Source organism: Myxine glutinosa, chromosome 1, assembly GCF_964187855.1.
Source record: "Myxine glutinosa chromosome 1, kmMyxGlut1.1, whole genome shotgun sequence".
Lineage (NCBI taxonomy): Eukaryota > Metazoa > Chordata > Myxini > Myxiniformes > Myxinidae > Myxine > Myxine glutinosa.
The window spans coordinates 72,518,691-72,536,556 of NC_136261.1; the positions used below are offsets into that span (position 1 = coordinate 72,518,691).

General features: G+C 44.9%; 2 protein-coding genes across 2 annotated transcripts in view; one reads left to right on the forward strand and one right to left on the reverse strand.

Annotated features, from left to right (window-relative positions):
• LOC137411902 (uncharacterized) overlaps nucleotides 1-6,803 on the reverse strand; it is an 89,428-nt gene extending 82,625 nt beyond the window's left edge. The window contains exon 1 of the mRNA XM_068097183.2: nucleotides 6,553-6,803. The gene's annotated coding sequence lies outside the window, so the exon portion shown is untranslated. The remainder of the gene's footprint in view (nucleotides 1-6,552) is intronic.
• The window catches only part of LOC137425091 (uncharacterized), an 891,893-nt gene that overhangs the window by 539,327 nt on the left and 334,700 nt on the right, over nucleotides 1-17,866 (forward strand). The window lies entirely within an intron of this gene.

The following is a 17,866-nucleotide window of genomic DNA, read 5'->3' on the forward strand; positions in this document are numbered from 1 at the left end:
AAGAGGGCATCTACGTATTACATATGCACCTCTTTTGGTTCATCTTTTTAAGTAACAGGGCATCTACGTATTACATATGCACCTCTTTTGGTTCATCTTTTTAAGTAAGAGGGCATCTACATATTACATATGCACCTCTTTTGGTTCATCTTTTTAAGTAACAGGGCATCTACGTATTACATATGCACCTCTTTTGGTTCATCTTTTTAAGTAACAGGGCATCTACGTATTACATATGCACCTCTTTTGGTTCATCTTTTTAAGTAAGAGGCATCTACATATTACATATGCACCTCTTTTGGTTCATCTTTTTAAGTAAGAGGGCGTCTACGTATTACATATGCACCTCTTTTGGTTCATCTTTTTAAGTAACAGGGCATCTACGTATTACATACGCAAAAGAGAGGGGGTGCATACATTTACACAATGAAAACTTATTTTAAAAATAGGGGCAATACCCCCTGGGCACTCACCTGGTAGAATAAAGCAGTATACTACAGCGAGTAAAGGAACTTAAACAGTATCACGGTGTTTTAAACCAATATCAATGGTTGCTGAGACACAGGGCAGCATGTAGAATCATACTAACATAATCATGGGACTTTAACCAAGCAAACCAAAAAAAAACCTTATTTTGGTATCAAACCTTATTTTGGTATCAAAAAAAACCTCCCACCCTCCTGTAGACCCCTCAGACCTCGATTTTTTTTAATGGCGTGAACAAACTTTGGTATATCGCAGGTGATGAATGGAAAGTTGTGGTCAAGTTCCTTCAGAATCGCATGTGTATTTTCTGAGAAGAAAGCAAATACCTATTTTGGGGAAGGGATCAAACGTGAACCCACTTTGACACTCAGTAGATTCCCTTCGACCCCAAATTTTAATGTCGTGAACAAATTTGAGTTGCAACATCAGATATCATTGTCGCCAAGTTTGGTCACAATCCCATATCAGCAGTTTCCGAGAAGTTGCAAGAGTTTACTGACGGACGGACAGACAGACGGATGACATGCCATTCCATAAGCTCCCCGGAACTACGTTCGAGGTAAGATAAAAACGAGATGAGGGTGAGGATATGAATAACAGATAAGGGAGGGTTGGGGTTTAGGTAGAGTGGAGGTAAAGGGAGAGTGGAGGTAAAGGGAGAGTGGAGGTAAAGGGAGAGTGGAGGTAAAGGGAGAGTGGAGGTAAAGGGAGAGTGGAGGTAAAGGGAGAGTGGAGGTAAAGGGAGAGTGGAGGTAAAGGGAGAGTGGAGGTAAAGGGAGAATGGAGGTAAAGGGAGAGTGGAGGTAAAGGGAGAGTGGAGGTAAAGGGAGAATGGAGGTAAAGGGAGAGTGGAGGTAAAGGGAGAGTGGAGGTAAAGGGAGAGTGGAGGTAAAGGGAGAGTGGAGGTAAAGGGAGAATGGAGGTAAAGGGAGAGTGGAGGTAAAGGGAGAGTGGAGGTAAAGGGAGAGTGGAGGTAAAGGGAGAGTGGAGGTAAAGGGAGAGTGGAGGTAAAGGGAGAATGGAGGTAAAGGGAGAGTGGAGGTAAAGGGAGAGTGGAGGTAAAGGGAGAGTGGAGGTAAAGGGAGAATGGAGGTAAAGGGAGAGTGGAGGTAAAGGGAGAGTGGAGGTAAAGGGAGAGTGGAGGTAAAGGGAGAGTGGAGGTAAAGGGAGAGTGGAGGTAAAGGGAGAGTGGAGGTAAAGGGAGAGTGGAGGTAAAGGGAGAGTGGAGGTAAAGGGAGAGTGGAGGTAAAGGGACAGTGGAGGTAAAGGGAGTGTGGAGGTAAAGGGAGAGTGGATTTTTTTTTTTTTTGTATACAAGATGAAGGCTCGTGTAAGAGCTAACATTAATCACAAAAAGACAAACTGACACATAAAACATAAGATAAAGGGAGCGGGAGACAAGATGGGGAGAGAGGGGGAAGCACACAAGGCCAACATTTGAGAGCAGGGATATCGGGAGATCTGTGGAAGGGCGAGGGCTTGGGGGGAGGAGACATGGGAAGGGGGGGGGGTGGGTGGGAGAGGTATAAAACACATGGACACCGCTAGAACTTCCAGGAAAGAAGAAATAAAAAGAAAGATAATATAATTTATAAAATTTTTATTAAAGTTATAAAAGTTATTGAATTTTGAATGAAATAATAAAATTTTAAAAATAAAGACAATAAAAGAAAGATACTCTTAAAATTAAAATATATTCTCACTATTTTGAGCTCTTAAAACTGGGATAGCCAATGAGCGAAGAACCTTTGGATAAGGACATCCATTCCATAGGCCATTGGTCACATGGTCGTGATGGCCTGGCTGACCCCAGTGGCTGTGCATCGTCGTTGAGGTCAACCGGTGTACCAAGGGCAATCTGACTGATTGTATCGGATAAAGTCAGAATGTTATATGGAAAATAAACAGTTAAAAATTTATATTGGAGGAGGGAAAGGAGAGAGAGAGAGCGGAAATATATTCAATCCTTTGTGTGAACTTCCGCAGGAAAGCTAGCTCATGGAAGGAGAAAAGGTGTGGAGGAGGGAGAGTGAGCTCCGTTTAGGGGGGAGGGTTGGGGTCACGCACCGCAAACAAATATGGGTGGACACGACCACACGGGTCGTGTAATAATTATTATCAATACAACGCTCTCAGCTTATACACCGACCGAGGGTCACTACAACAACAACAGGCGGTCGCTCATTCCAAGCTGTATCCAGGTGTGCTTTCACCAGGTATTCAACATCGCCTTACACAATCAATCGGCTACCTGTATGCATTTGAGCAACTTACACGGAACCATCTAACAAGTTGCACAAGTCACTGAAAATTTTTATTAATTCCTTTTCTACACCTGAAATGCCCGCACGAAGGATCTCGGCTGAATGTACAGGTACAAGCAATTCCGTGAGGATTAATAATGGTTGCGCATCTTGGGGAAGGTGAGACACACGTGAGACGTCACCTGTTGACATCTTCGGAGCTTCAATAGATCCAGAATGTACCAAAGCGTGGAATTCCGCTCACCCAACATCTCTACAGGCGGCAGCACAACCGGAAATAACCACAGGGGGAGAGGCCACCACCATTTCGAACAAACCTCACCGAACTGCCTTCTCAACCTCTTTTCGCATTTCACTTTGTCTTTGGTGGACCTTCAATATTGGAGTTTAGTCAAAAGGTGATCTCTGTTCAACTCATAATATATATATATATATATATATATATATATATATATATATATATATATATATATATATATATATAATCCATATCCATATTTAAAATAAAATAATATATATGTGGAGTTCCTTTACTCGCTGTAGTTCCTCGCTGTAAATAAATAAGTTCCTTTGCTCGCTGTAGTATACTGCTTTATTCTACCAGGTGAGTGCCCAGGGGGTATTGCCCCTATTTTTCTAATATATATACATATATATATATATATATATATATATATATATATATATATATATATATACACTAGCTTGGCTCGGCTCGCTGTGCTCACCTCACAACGTGGCGCTGAAAAAGGAACGGGCTTGTTTTAACTGAGGACTGTACCCGAGTTGCTGTGTTGTCATGATTTACACCAATCATAATACAAACAATTATTTTGCACAAATGTATTTGTAGTGTTTGAGATATATTTTTATAAGCAATTTAAGTTTAAAGAAAAAAGAAAGAAAGAAAAAAAGAACTCTCAGCACATACATTGGGGAGGGGTAGGTGCAGACTGGAAATTTGGGATGATTACACCTCACCACAACGTAATTCAAAACACGTCACCACCACCTAATTAAAAACACCTCACCACTAAGTAATTTAAAACACCTCACCACCACGTAATTAAAAACACCTCACCACCACGTCATTAAAAATACCTCACAACCACGTAATAAAAAACAACTCACAACCATGTAATTAAAAACACCTCACCACCACGTAATTCAAAACACCTCACCACCACGTAATTAAAAACACCTCACCACCACGTAATTCAAAACACCTCACCACCACGTAATTAAAAACACCTCACCACCACGTAATTCAAAACACCTCACCACCACGTAATTAAAAACACCTCACCACCATGTAATTAAAAATACCTCACCACCACGTAATTAAAAACACCTCACCACCACGTAATAAAAAACACCTCACAACCATGTAATTAAAAACACCTCACCACCACGTAATTCAAAACACCTCACCACCACGTAATTAAAAATACCTCACCACCACGTAATTAAAAATACCTCACCACCACGTAATTAAAAACACCTCACCACTACATAATTCAAAACACCTCACCACCACATAATTAAAAACACCTCACCACCACGTAATTCAAAACACCTCACCACCACGTAATTCAAAACACCTCACCACCACGTAATTCAAAACACCTCACCACCACGTAATTAAAAACACCACAGCACCATGTAATTAAAAACACCTCACCACCACATAATTAAAAACACCTCACTACCACATAATTAAAAACACCTCACCACCATGTAATTAAAAACACCACAGCACCATGTAATTAAAAACACCTCACCACCACGTAATTAAAAACACCACAGCACCATGTAATTAAAAACACCTCACCACCACATAATTAAAAACACCTCACTACCACGTAATTAAAAACACCTCACCACCACGTAATTAAAAACACCACAGCACCATGTAATTAAAAACACCTCACCACCACGTAATTAAAAACACCACAGCACCATGTAATTAAAAACACCACAGCACCACGTAATTAAAAACACCACAGCACCATGTAATTAAAAACACCACAGCACCATGTAAGTAAAAACACCTCACCACCACGTAATTCAAAACACCACAGCACCATGAAATTCAAAACACCACAGCACCATGAAATTCAAAACACCACAGCACCATGTAATTAAAAACACCTCACCACCACGTAATTCAAAACACCACAGCACCATGAAATTCAAAACACCACAGCACCATGAAATTCAAAACACCTCACCACCACGAAATTCAAAGCACGTCACCACCAAGTAATTCAAAACACCACAGCACCACGTAATTCAAAACACCACAGCACCAAGTAATTCAAAACACCACAGCACCACGTAATTCAAAACACCACAGCACCATGAAATTCAAAACACCACAGCACCATGAAATTCAAAACACCTCACCACCACGAAATTCAAAGCACGTCACCACCAAGTAATTCAAAACACCACAGCACCACGTAATTCAAAACACCACAGCACCAAGTAATTCAAAACACCACAGCACCACGTAATTCAAAACACCACAGCACCATGAAATTCAAAACACCACAGCACCATGAAATTCAAAACACCTCACCACCACGAAATTCAAAGCACGTCACCACCAAGTAATTCAAAACACCACAGCACCACGTAATTCAAAACACCACAGCACCAAGTAATTCAAAACACCACAGCACCACGTAATTCAAAACACCACAGCACCATGAAATTCAAAACACCACAGCACCATGAAATTCAAAACACCTCACCACCACGAAATTCAAAGCACGTCACCACCAAGTAATTCAAAACACCACAGCACCACGTAATTCAAAACACCACAGCACCAAGTAATTCAAAACACCACAGCACCAAGTAATTCAAAACACCACAGCACCAAGTAATTCAAAACACCACAGCACCATGTAATTCAAAACACCTCACCACCACGAAATTCAAAGCACGTCACCACCAAGTAATTCAAAACACCACAGCACCACGTAATTCAAAACACCACAGCACCAAGTAATTCAAAACACCACAGCACCATGAAATTCAAAACACCACAGCACCAAGTAATTCAAAACACCACAGCACCATGTAATTCAAAACACCTCACCACCACGTTATTTTAAAAACCTCACCACCACAGAAACAAAAGTTTGAGGGAGTAGTTCATTGACAACACAGACACTGCCCAGATATGTAGATATAGAGAGATCGATGACTGTACCTGAGTTGCTGTTTTTTCATGGTTTACACCAATCATATTACAAACAATTACTTTGTTCAAATGTAATTGTAATATACGTGATATTACATTTTATAAACAATTGAAGTTGAAGATTTAAGTTGAAAAATATTTTTATTTTTATGCCCCCCCCCCCCCCAAAAGTTTTTTTTTCCCAAAAATTTCAAACAAATACCCTTAGGACATGCACAAGGGAGAGGTAGGTGCATACCAGAAGTTTGGTACGATTTCACAAAAGTTTGAGGTAGTAGTTCAGTGACAAGTCAAGACAGACACTGCACAGATACATATACAAATATCCATATATATATACACACACACACACACACACACACACACACACACACACACACACACACACACACACACACACACACACACACACACACACACACACATACATAGACCTTTGGTCCCTCCTCCACTAAGAAGCGCCATTGCCCCCTCCACGTTCCAGGTTCACGACGTAATCCTTCGCAGTCATCACGACCCGATCGGCACCGAACGTCGCACGGGTTGAAGGTCTAACCAGGTAGCCTTACCCGCGCGCTTCAGGGTACTCACCTCGCTGGCATGCGGTCGATCCCCCAAAGACCCTCTCTTTCTCATCCGCTTTCGCGTGTTCGAGCCATCGAGCGAGGCCCGAAGTTTCCTCCGCGATCCAGAAAATCGTATGTACAGCGATACAGAGACCACCGGTTTGGATTTTCCCTCCGGGTCTGCTTCGTGGCTCCCTCCAATTGTTTGGGGTATTCCCCCACCCCCACCCTGCCCACGAGGTCTTCACTACATCGCCAAGACCACGAGAAAGATTTTTTTTCGTATAGAAGGCACGTGGGAAAGGAATAACGAAGAGTATTAAAAACGAGGAGCGAGCAAGCTTCACGCACAGAAGCCAGCGTTGTGCGCTCCTCATGCACCCCTCCCTCCCTCTATCACCCCCTCCCCCCTCTCCCTAAGGTTTCGTGTTCCCTCCCTCCGATTTTTTTTTTATGAACACGCAAGTACGTTATCGCAATTACAGAAAATCTTACCTTGAGCGGCGTCCAAGTGCGCTGCATTGGTCGATGAAGGCACGACAATTACCAGGTATGTTCAGAATGTTCTCGGAACGAGAGATCGTCCAAGAAACGGCAACTTTAACGTTTTTATTTTTCAACATCAAGATACAAGGAAATACTTTCTTCCTACCAAATCGATGCACTTTTATATATGTTAAACGAAAATGGGAATATACAAAGGTTGGTGTGCGTCTTGGACTATTCCGAGTGCATCGCTCCGATAACTTTTTGAATGCTCCTCGCCTATACAATTAATTGTTCCTCGTTTCTGCTAATCGGCGTCGGCGTCTCCCATCGGCAATTTAATCCGAATTTGATGCGAAAGGAAAAATCTGATTATGGAACACACACATTTGATGTGGAATGACGAATTCGAGTGAACGGACAAATTTGATGTGGAAAGACAAATTTAATGTGGAAAGACAAATTGAATGTGGAAAGACAAATTTAATGTGGAAAGGATGAATTTGATATCGAAGAATGAATTTGATGTGGAAATATGAATTTGATATCGAGGAATGCATTTGATGCGAAAGGATGAAAATCGATGCGGATAAACGAACTTGATATTGAGGAATGAATTTTATGCAGAAAGACAAATTTGATACAAAGGAATACATTTGATGCGGAACGACAAATTTGATGCCGAAAGACTAATTTGATGCAGAAAAACGAATTTCATATCAAAGAATGAATTTGATGCAGAAAGATTAATTTGATACTGAGCAATAAATATAACGCGGAAAGATGATTTTGTTATCGAAGAACGAATTTGATATTGAATAATTTTTGTGGAAAAACAATTTTGATGTTGAAGAACAAATTTGATGTGGAAAGACCAATCTGATATTGAAGAAATAATTTGATGTGGAAAGATGCATTTGATATTGAATAATGAATTTGATGCAGAAAGACGAATTTGATGCAGTGGAAAGACAAATTCAAGTAAAAAGAAGAATTTGATGCAGCTGGATGAATTTGACATGGAAGGATGAATTTGATGTGGAAGGATGAGTTTGATGTTAAACGATGAATATTATGACAATGGATCCATTGCAGCAATTCAAAGCAGATCTATTCTGTGGTTGGTGTCTGACTATATATAAAATATTGTTATGTTTGTGGGGGGCAGGGGGGATTAGAGATTACATTAGAAGAGATGGAACTGTATAGAATAGTATGGACCATGTACGAGTAGGAAGCAAATCTCGATGCAAGGATGTAGGGACCTGTTAACTTAAGGATTGTGTTTGAATGAGCACTATATGGAGGGTCATGTTTGTGATAAGATAGAAAGGATTAAAGTTAAGGAAATGTGTGTTAAACCTCATGTAAACATCCATCGCTCGTGCCGGGTGACATCTCTATAGAACAGAGTTTGCACCAGCCCATAAGAACGAAGCAGAAAGCAATGGGATTCTGCTGAGCAAGGAGAGAGGGTGGCAGAGCTATGATTGTCTGAGAGAAGGAGGTGGAGCCCAATGCCTAGAGGGGCGGAGGGTTGTCAAGGGAGATGAGGGAGGAGCCAGAGCTCTCGGTTCTGTGTGCTAAAAGAAGCGGGAACAGTCCTGTGGTGAAACTGCATAGGATTTGAGGAGAGCTTGTTTTGTTGAAGAGAACTGCGGATTGGTGAGATCTGAGGAGGACTGAGCGAGAACAGTTCTAAAAGGATTGCGAGAGATTTCAGAGAATGGGGAGGAGCCTGGAGGGGCGGGAACATTACACAGAGGAGCTCTTGGTTCAGTGAGGAGAATTAACAGTGAGAGAGTGTGGTGTTGTGCATAGAATGTACACTAGAGGGGGTGTGGCCAAGAGGAGGAGGAGGTACAGGTGAGAGGACAGAGTGTGGAGAGGATTTTGTGTGGAACGTGCATCCGATGTTGGGTTGAATAAAACTATTTGAGATTATTGAATTCCTCATTCTTGGAGAACTTTACGACAACAAACTGGCGACGAGGATGGGATTGAACTTGAATCCACCAACACCCTTTCTGCAAAACCCGGGTGGCCCTTTGATGCATTTTATGGCCTGGACGTGCTGGCGATACAGGAGACTACACGTGCTGATGTGAGAAAGCACGCACTTTTGATACATTGCTTAGGCACCGAAGATCAGAGACTCTTCTATATATTAACAGTAGCTGATAATAGCTATAAGACTGCACTTGCGGCCTTGAGGAATTGTTTTGTCCCAAGAGTTAATGTCGTGGCATGGCAGAACAATATAAATTTTGTCAAAGTGGTCAGGAAAATGGCGAATCCACGGAACAATACATTGCTTCATTAAGGGTCGTCAAATGTGAGTTTGGAGAGCTGGCAGACAAAATGATCCGGGACCAGCTTGTCGAGGAAACAAATTCACCTCGCATTAGATAAAGGTTAGTGCTAGAAATGGGACTGACATTACAGCAAGCTATAACCATCGCTAAACAGACTGAGTGGGCAATGGCGGAGGCCAATATAATAGGCCAAGGGAATGCTCGCGCCATACAGGCCATACATACAGCCTGTGCAGACACAGGATTCGCAGAGCAGCAAAAGACCCTTTAGACTCACTGGGAGAGGTATTTCAGATCAGCGAACCCCACCGGCTCAAGGGAAGACGTGTTATAGATGCGGTTCTGTAAACCACACAGCTAATTACTATGGATACCCAGCAAAGGAAGCCCAGTGCAACAGCTGCAAAAAGAGAGGACATTTTGCTGAAGTATGCTGGGGTGCTAAATAGGTTCACAAAGTGACTGTGCCTGACATGAATGTGTTGAGTGTGGACAATAGGACTCGAGATGCTGATAAGATAATGTGCACTGTACAAGTTACTGCTGCTGTGGGAGAGCTGATGGACAGTGAACTGATGTTCGATACAGGCTCGGCAGCATCCATACTTCCTGAATCTGTCGACATGCAATGTTTCAATAAGATCTCACTGACTGAGCCAAAACTACACCTGGTTAGCTACCTGAGAAACCCGATTCCTGTGCGTGGTTGCCTGCATGCCATTGTTTTTGAGAATTAATGTGCATCTGCTGAATTTTACATAGTGCGGAGCGGCACTGCCATTCTGGGCAGAGACCTGGTTGCTGTACTTGACATGCAATTACTGAATGGTCGCATCACTTCTACCACCCATAACAGGGAAAATCAAACTCCAGTCACAAATGTTACAGGTGACAGCAAGGACAACACCCTGGGCTGTGCAAAGGGATTTACTCATCTTGCTAAAATACGACCCAATAAAAACTCCAGTCCAGAAAAAGCTGCGCCGCTCGCCTTTATCTGTGAGAGATGCTGTTTCTCATGACCTGAAAAAGCTCGTTAAATTGGATGTAATTGAGCCAATTGAATCTTCAGAGTGGGTTTCACCAATTGTAGTGACAATGAAGAAAAATGGAGGCATTCGTCTGTGTGTGGATTTAAGAGAACCAAATAAATCGGTGGTGATTGATGGATATCCTCTTCCGTATATGGAGGAAATGTTTGCCGAGCTGCGAGGCAGCACACTTTTCTCCACACTGGATCTGCAAAGTGTGTACCACCAGGTTGTATTGCATGAGCACAGCAGGGCCCACCTCACTGCCTTCAATACGCACGAGGGACTATTTCGCGCCAAACGAATCCCTTACGGGCTCGCTTCAGCACACAGTTGTTTCCAGAGGATGATGTCTGCCATTTTTTAAAAAGCAGGCCAGAGCTCGGTGTTACCTAGATGATGTAATCGTTTCTGGAGGGACTCCCGAAGCACATGACAAACACCTCAGAGAGGTACTACAATGCATCGATGCAGCTGGGCTGAAACTGAACCTTTCAAAATGCTACTTCAGATAGACGGAGTTGTCATTTTTAGGACATGTAGTGTCACACGCAGGACTGAAACCTGACCCTGCTCATGTTGTTGCGGTGTCACAAGCACCCCCACTGAAAGACGTGCAGAGTTTACGCTCTTTTCTCGGACTCACGTCATGGTATGCAAAGTTCATCCCTAACTATGCATCGGGCGTGGAACCTCTGAGAGAATTACTAACGGGACCATCCACCTTCTTCTGGTCAGTCAATGCACAGCAAAGTTTTGACTCAGTTAAAAACTGATTGTCAGTAGTCCAGGTCTCGCTCTTTTTGATCCAGAGCTATACACCATAGTGACAACTGATGCTTCTGATTATGGTCTTGGAGCGGTCCTAACGCAAATCCATGCTGACAAAACAGAGAAAACCATCGCATTTGCCTCCCGAACGTTGACTGAATCAGAAAGAAACTATTCCACGGGGGAAAAGAAAGCGCTTGGATGCGTGTGGGTGACAGAGAAGTGGAGGACCTATCTCTGGGGCAGACATTTCACATTACGCACTGACCACAGTCCTCTCACGACACTACTTTCCACAAAAGGATTGGGAAGAGCTGGAATGCGCGTGGCCAGATGGTCCGCATGGCTTCTGTCATTTAATTATGACATTTAGTACAAGCCTGGCTCTGAAAATGTAACAGCTGATTGCTTGTCTCACCTGCCACTGCCTAGTTCAGAGCCAAGCCTGGAGGATGATGTTGAGGTTGTCACGCTCACATCAACCCTCACTGCCATGACAGCTGAAGAATTCAAAATTGCCTCTATTTCCTGCCCTGTTAAATGCTGCGGGAAATGCTTACAAAGCGCTGGCTGAAAATGTTGAAAGGCCTGGATCCTGATCTCCTTCCTTACTTCAGATTGCAAAGTGAACTGTCATTAAAGGAGGACTGCGTGATGAGAGGTACTCACCACCTTCTTGGCCCGGATGCACTACAACCACATTTCATCAAATCAGCGCATGATACTCACCAGGGCATAGTGAGGACAAAGCAGCAGTTCAGGGATCTGTACTGGTGGCCGGGAATGGACGCGCACGTAGAGTCCACAATCAAAGCTTGCATTACTTGTCAGCAGCACGGCAAGATAGCTGTGACACATGCATCACCACTGCAGCCGGTTCCTTATCCCGACACAGCTTGGGATAAACTGGCAATCAACATAGTGGGGCCCTTCAATTCTGCACCACTGGACTGTCGTTTCGCTTTCACACTCAACGATTACTTTAGCAAATGGCCAGAAATTGCCTTCACCTCCCCGGTCACTTCCACCACAGTGATCAAGTTCCTGTCAACTGTCTTCAGCAGAGAAGGTAACCCAAAACGGTTGATATCCGACAATGGTTCACAATTCACCTCTCGGGAATTTGAAACCTTTCTGAAAGACAGAGACATTACTCACAGAATGTCAGCAGTCTATGACCCGCAAGTGAATGGAGAAATAGAACGATTCAATCGAAGCTTAAAAGAAAGCTTGCTCATCGCTAACATCGAGGGGAAAGACTGTTACAACGGACTTTCTTCAAACATACCGGGCAACCCGACATGCCACAACACAGCGATCACCTGCTGAACTGCTTCATGGGAGAGAGATGCACACCAAGCTTCATGTATCTGGATTACAGATGCCAAAGGCCAACACACCATCACGCAAAGACACAGCACTCACAGTACAAGAGAAGCAGAACAAGCAAAAGGCGTACACTGACAAATGGCGGGGGGCAAAGGATGTGAACTTTGAATGTGGCTCCTTCTCCGAGTGAGGAAACCTGGCATCCTCCAAAAGAGACAATCTAAATTTTCAGCGCCTCTCCAAGTTATGGAGCGAAGAGGATCTCACATGTACAAACTGTCCGATGGATGGATCTGGAATGCTTCTCATTTAGCATCTGCCTGTCAAGGGAATGAAAGACGATACCGAGGAACCACTCCTTCCTGGCATCACTGCACCACCAGCTCAAGACACATCAGAACCTGTGCCGGTCGGCCGGGATGCCAGAGTTCGCAAACCTCCAGTCTGGACACGAGATTATGTGATGATGTAATCTAAAGTTCTTGGAGAGTAAGAAAAAGAAGCTATGATAAACTGTTGCCATGTCTATTATTGCTTGTTTTATGGTTAATTCACGCTGTGGCATTACTACATTTCATTTTCTAGTTGAATATATATATATATATATTGTTGCGGCTCTCAAACGTCGGCCTTCCCCTTACCAAGGGGGGATTAATCCCCTTGTCTCTTATCTAGCCGACGTGATCCGGGGCTATTACGTTCCTTCTGGTCAGTGTTGAATAGGGTGGTAGGCCGAATTATTCCTATTACCTAATTACCAACGCCTCCCGGGAAGCAAGGAAATAACTCCACCCGAACCACGGTGTTAGTGGAAACGCCGGACGATAGCGAGCCGTGATCCGGGCCGTTAACAGGTACTACACCCGATCCGAGCGGTTCTGAATCGTGCCACACTTACCCAATGGAAGAAATCACTAATACGGTCGGATTAAGAAGAAAGGAAGAACAGATTGGTTTATTAACACTTTGTACAATGATGCGAAGAAGAAGAAACACAGTACAGCCTTAAGAACAGTCTTGACTTATTCCCTGGACAAATGGGCCCACACACACAGACACACTCACACGGGGATGTAGATGGTCAGGGTTGATGGTCCAGGGGTGATGTCCACAGCTCGTTCTCCGGGTCCCCGACTCATACCGCGAAGAAGATGGTAGGACAGACGGCAGGCGCTCCTCGTGGTTCGTTGGCGCTGATCGGACAATTATCGGGGGAAAGGTAGACTAGGCTGGCGGATACATCGCGGCTCAGCCGCGTATGTAATAAACGAACCAACGCTATATGCGCTCCCAACAGTTCGAATGGTGAAGCGGCTCTCCCGCCGAATTCCTCAACAATGCGCCATTGATGCGAGTTCTTTATACAGGGCGCTCTCCAATCGTTCTTGCTTATACAATGCACTCTCCCAGCAAGTCCTGTCAATGCAGCGAGTCCTTCACAATACCAATCTTGGCTTCAGTCCTCTTGATAAAGCGCAATAGTCCTGTTACAAAGCCCCTCGCTCATCAGTCCTCTCAATAAGTCCTCTCGAAGGGCTTTGCGTGCGCGTTTTTATAGCGCCACCCAGCGAACCCTCCCGAATTTGCCAGCCGCGCTCTACCACGCCCCTTAAGCCATGCCCATCGAGCCCTGGTTGGTTGTTGGCCCTTACCGGCTCCGCCCTTGACGTCTGCTTGACGTGGCCACACCCCGACCTCACACTCCTCCCCCTTTTCCAGGCCTACCTCGTGGCATTTGGCTGGTTTGAGCATCCTAATGCGAGGGGCAATAGCAAAAATGGGGCGCAGACTGGATGCTGCCCAACGAGGTAGATTTGGAGGGTGGGCCGCAAAATGAACGGGACCTAAGCTTATGATTTCTTTACACAACACAGGTATCACTATTGGGCATGGCCTTATTCTACACATATACTATGACATAACTAATGTTCTAAGGTGGCCTACGTGTTGGATGTGGACTAACTATGGGGGCAAAACCGTTAACCTTTATTAATCAATATGTACATTCTGAGAACCGCAACACTGCACCCCTCCTTCGCCAGGCTCGTCCCCGAGCCGGACCCACACACCAGTGAGTCCGACTGGTTCTGATACAAGGGTCAGGACTACTTTTTAATTAGTGTGACACTTCGGTGTGGTTTCCCTCTACATTTAACCTAACACCCTGAGTGCGACAGTTTTAAACATTAGATATGTCCCACCTACTGCGTTGTGTACGAACGAACAGACTCACGCCCACAATTAACCGAATTACGGAAAGAATCCTCAAACTATACATAAAGCCGGTGGGGAGCATGTTATTTACAAGACTACTAATTATTTACAATACTACAACCCAGGACCTGTTCTTTTGTGGGAAGAAAAGAGAAATTTTGAAAAAGGTGAAACAACAATGCACTGCACCAATACACCATACCCAAATATGCACAAAAATGCACAGTCATCACAACCATCAAAAATGCACCATAACCATCCCAAAAAAAATATGCACAATCACATTTCAAAGATCATGATGTCTTGTGCTTGCTTGGCTGCGTCTTGTGTCTTCGTCTTCGGTGTGCCACCATAAACTTGGAGATCTTCTTCCCTGGCACATCAGAATAATAAAAAGTGCACAAACCGTGTCCGTTTTTTATTTATGATTTGCAGGGCCATCTTATGGTCCACCTGCTTGGCTTGATGCCACTTAAAACAGTGGTCCGCAGGGCACAAGATAATGCTTGCAGCAATTGTCTGCCCAAGCAAAGGTGCCAGGCCACAGAACGTGTGGTCCATATGGTGTACCGGTGCAGACAACAGGCAGCAGGGTGCAGCGCAAAGGTGCAGCCACACAGCTCAGGGTACCTGCACACTCCCCTCAACAAAAGAGAATGGGTCCATGGGTGGGGAGGAAAGACAAAGCAGAGGTTAGCGGGGGAAAGGGCGCAAGGGTACACACAATACAAGGCAATGCAACATGAGGGGCGCGGGAGAGCGAGCGGAGAAAGCTCGTCCCTTGCCGTTCGTCACCCCCCATGTCAACCTACACTACCCTTGCCCCTCCCCGCATTTACACTTTACAAATTCCGTCTCTACCGTCTTGTCTCCCATATCTCCCCTAAACCAAATTCGTTTCCAATCCCTCCCAAGAAGGAAGGGATGGAATACCCACAATGTCTCACCCCGTCATGATGCGTCTTTCATTCCAAACATTTGCAAAACCCGGTGTGGAGTCCTGTCACCTTGGTGAGTGGATGTGTATGATGCGAAGAGATTTCATCCTAGCTATCCTCTAATAACATTAACTCTTTAAACTACCCGGGGTCTTGCCCTGCCAATCAATTGGCCTCTTTAAACTATGTGGTTCCAGAAACCAATTCCCATTGACCATACTGTGATGCTCTCCCAATTTTGGTGCGCACAGCTTACCGATGGATGGATCTGGTAAGATCTTATTAAGAAGATCTTAATTAAGAAGGACGAGATTATTAAGACGCATCATGACGTCTTACCCACTTGCTCCCCTAACTCTTTCTGTCCCACCGTCAGCTTCTCTACTTCCCGCGTCAACTCCTCTATACCCCCTTGTAACCTAGCCGTACTCTTTCTCACCTCTTTCTCCACGCGCTCCTTTACCTCATCGCGTACCCCCGCGACCTCTTCGCTCAACCCCCGCCTTATGTCCTCCCCCATCTCTTCTATTTCCCTCTTAGATACCACCCTCATTTGTTCCAATTCGTTCTTTTGGGCGTCCATTTTACTTTCCAACCCGTTTTTTACCTCCACCAATTGATCCCCCATCTGTTTTATTTCTCGGGTGGATTTATCCCCCATTTCCCTTAATTGGTCCCCCATTTTGTTTTCCAACCCCGTTAACCCGTCCTTCATTCCTTTCATTTGATTCTCTTCGGTGGCCATCCTGTTTTCCAACCCCGTTTACCCCTCTTTCATTTCTTTCATTTGGCCACCCATATCCTTCAATTGGCCCCCCATTTCCTTCATTTGATCAGCCATTTGCCCACTCATCGCATCCATTTTATGGTCCGATTTTACCATATAGGCCCATATTTGTGCCATAAATAGGGTCCTTGTCCATTGGCACCATGGGCTCGGCTACTGCAGCCATGTGCGCGGTGCCGCCATTTTGTTCTTCTTCTGCTACCTCTGCCATCGCACCCTCATCAATCACGTCCTCCATTTCTCCCAATTCTTCCCGGGGGTCCTGGGTTATTTCTAATTCCTCTTCATTTATTTCTACCCCCACCGGCATCCGACTGTCTTGACTAGCCATGGCACGAATTTAATTTAGATGTGAATAAAATTTCGGCCGCTCGTAATTTGGAGTGCGTTAGGCGCACTTCGGGTCCAATCCCACTTCCCTGACACCAATTGTTGCGGATCTCAAACGCCGGCCTTCTCCTTACCAAGGGGGATCAATCCCCTTGTCTCTTATCTAGCCGACGTGATCCGGGGCTATTACGTTCCTTCCGGTCAGCGTTGAATAGGGTGGTAGGCCGTATTATTCCTATTACCTAATTACCAACGCCTCCCAGGAAGCAAGGAAATAACCCCGCCCGAACCACGGTTTTAGTGGAAACGCCGAGCGATAGCGAGCCATGATCCAGGCCGTTAACAGGTACTACACCCGATCCGAGCGGTTCTGAATCGTGCCACGCTTACCCAATGGAAGAAATCACGAATACGGTCGGATTAAGAGGAAAGGAAGAACAGATTGGTTTATTAACACTTTGTACAATGATGCGAAGAAGAAGAAACACAGTGCAGCCTTAAGAACAGTCTTACCTTATTCCCTGGACAAACGGGCCCACACACAGACACACTCACACGGGGATGTAGATGGTCAGGGTTGATGGTCCAGGGGTGATGTCCACAGCTCGTTCTCCGGGTCCCCAAATCGTACCGCGAAGAAGATGGTAGGACAGACGGCAGGCGCTCCTCGTGGTTCATTGGCGTGGATCGGACAATTATCGGGGGAAAGGTAGACTAGGCTGGCGGTTACTTCGCGGCTCAGCCATGTATGTAATAAACGAACCGGCGCTATATACGCTGCCAACAGTTCGAATGGCGAAGCGCCTCTCCTGCTGAATTCCTCAACAATGCGCCACTGATGCGAGTTCTTTATACAGGGCGCTCTCCAATCGTTCTTGCTTATACAATGCGCTCTCCCAGCAAGTCCTGTCAATGCAGCGAGTCCTTCACAATACCAATCTTGGCTTCAGTCCTCTTGATAAAGCACAATAGTCCTGTTACAAAGCCCCTCGCTCATCAGTCCTCTCGAAGGGCTTTGCGTGCGCGTTTTTATAGCGCCACCCAGCGAACACTGCCGAATTTGCCAGCCGCGCTCTACCACGCCCCTTAAACCATGCCCATCGAGCCCTGGTTGGTTGTTGGCTCTTACCGGCCCCAC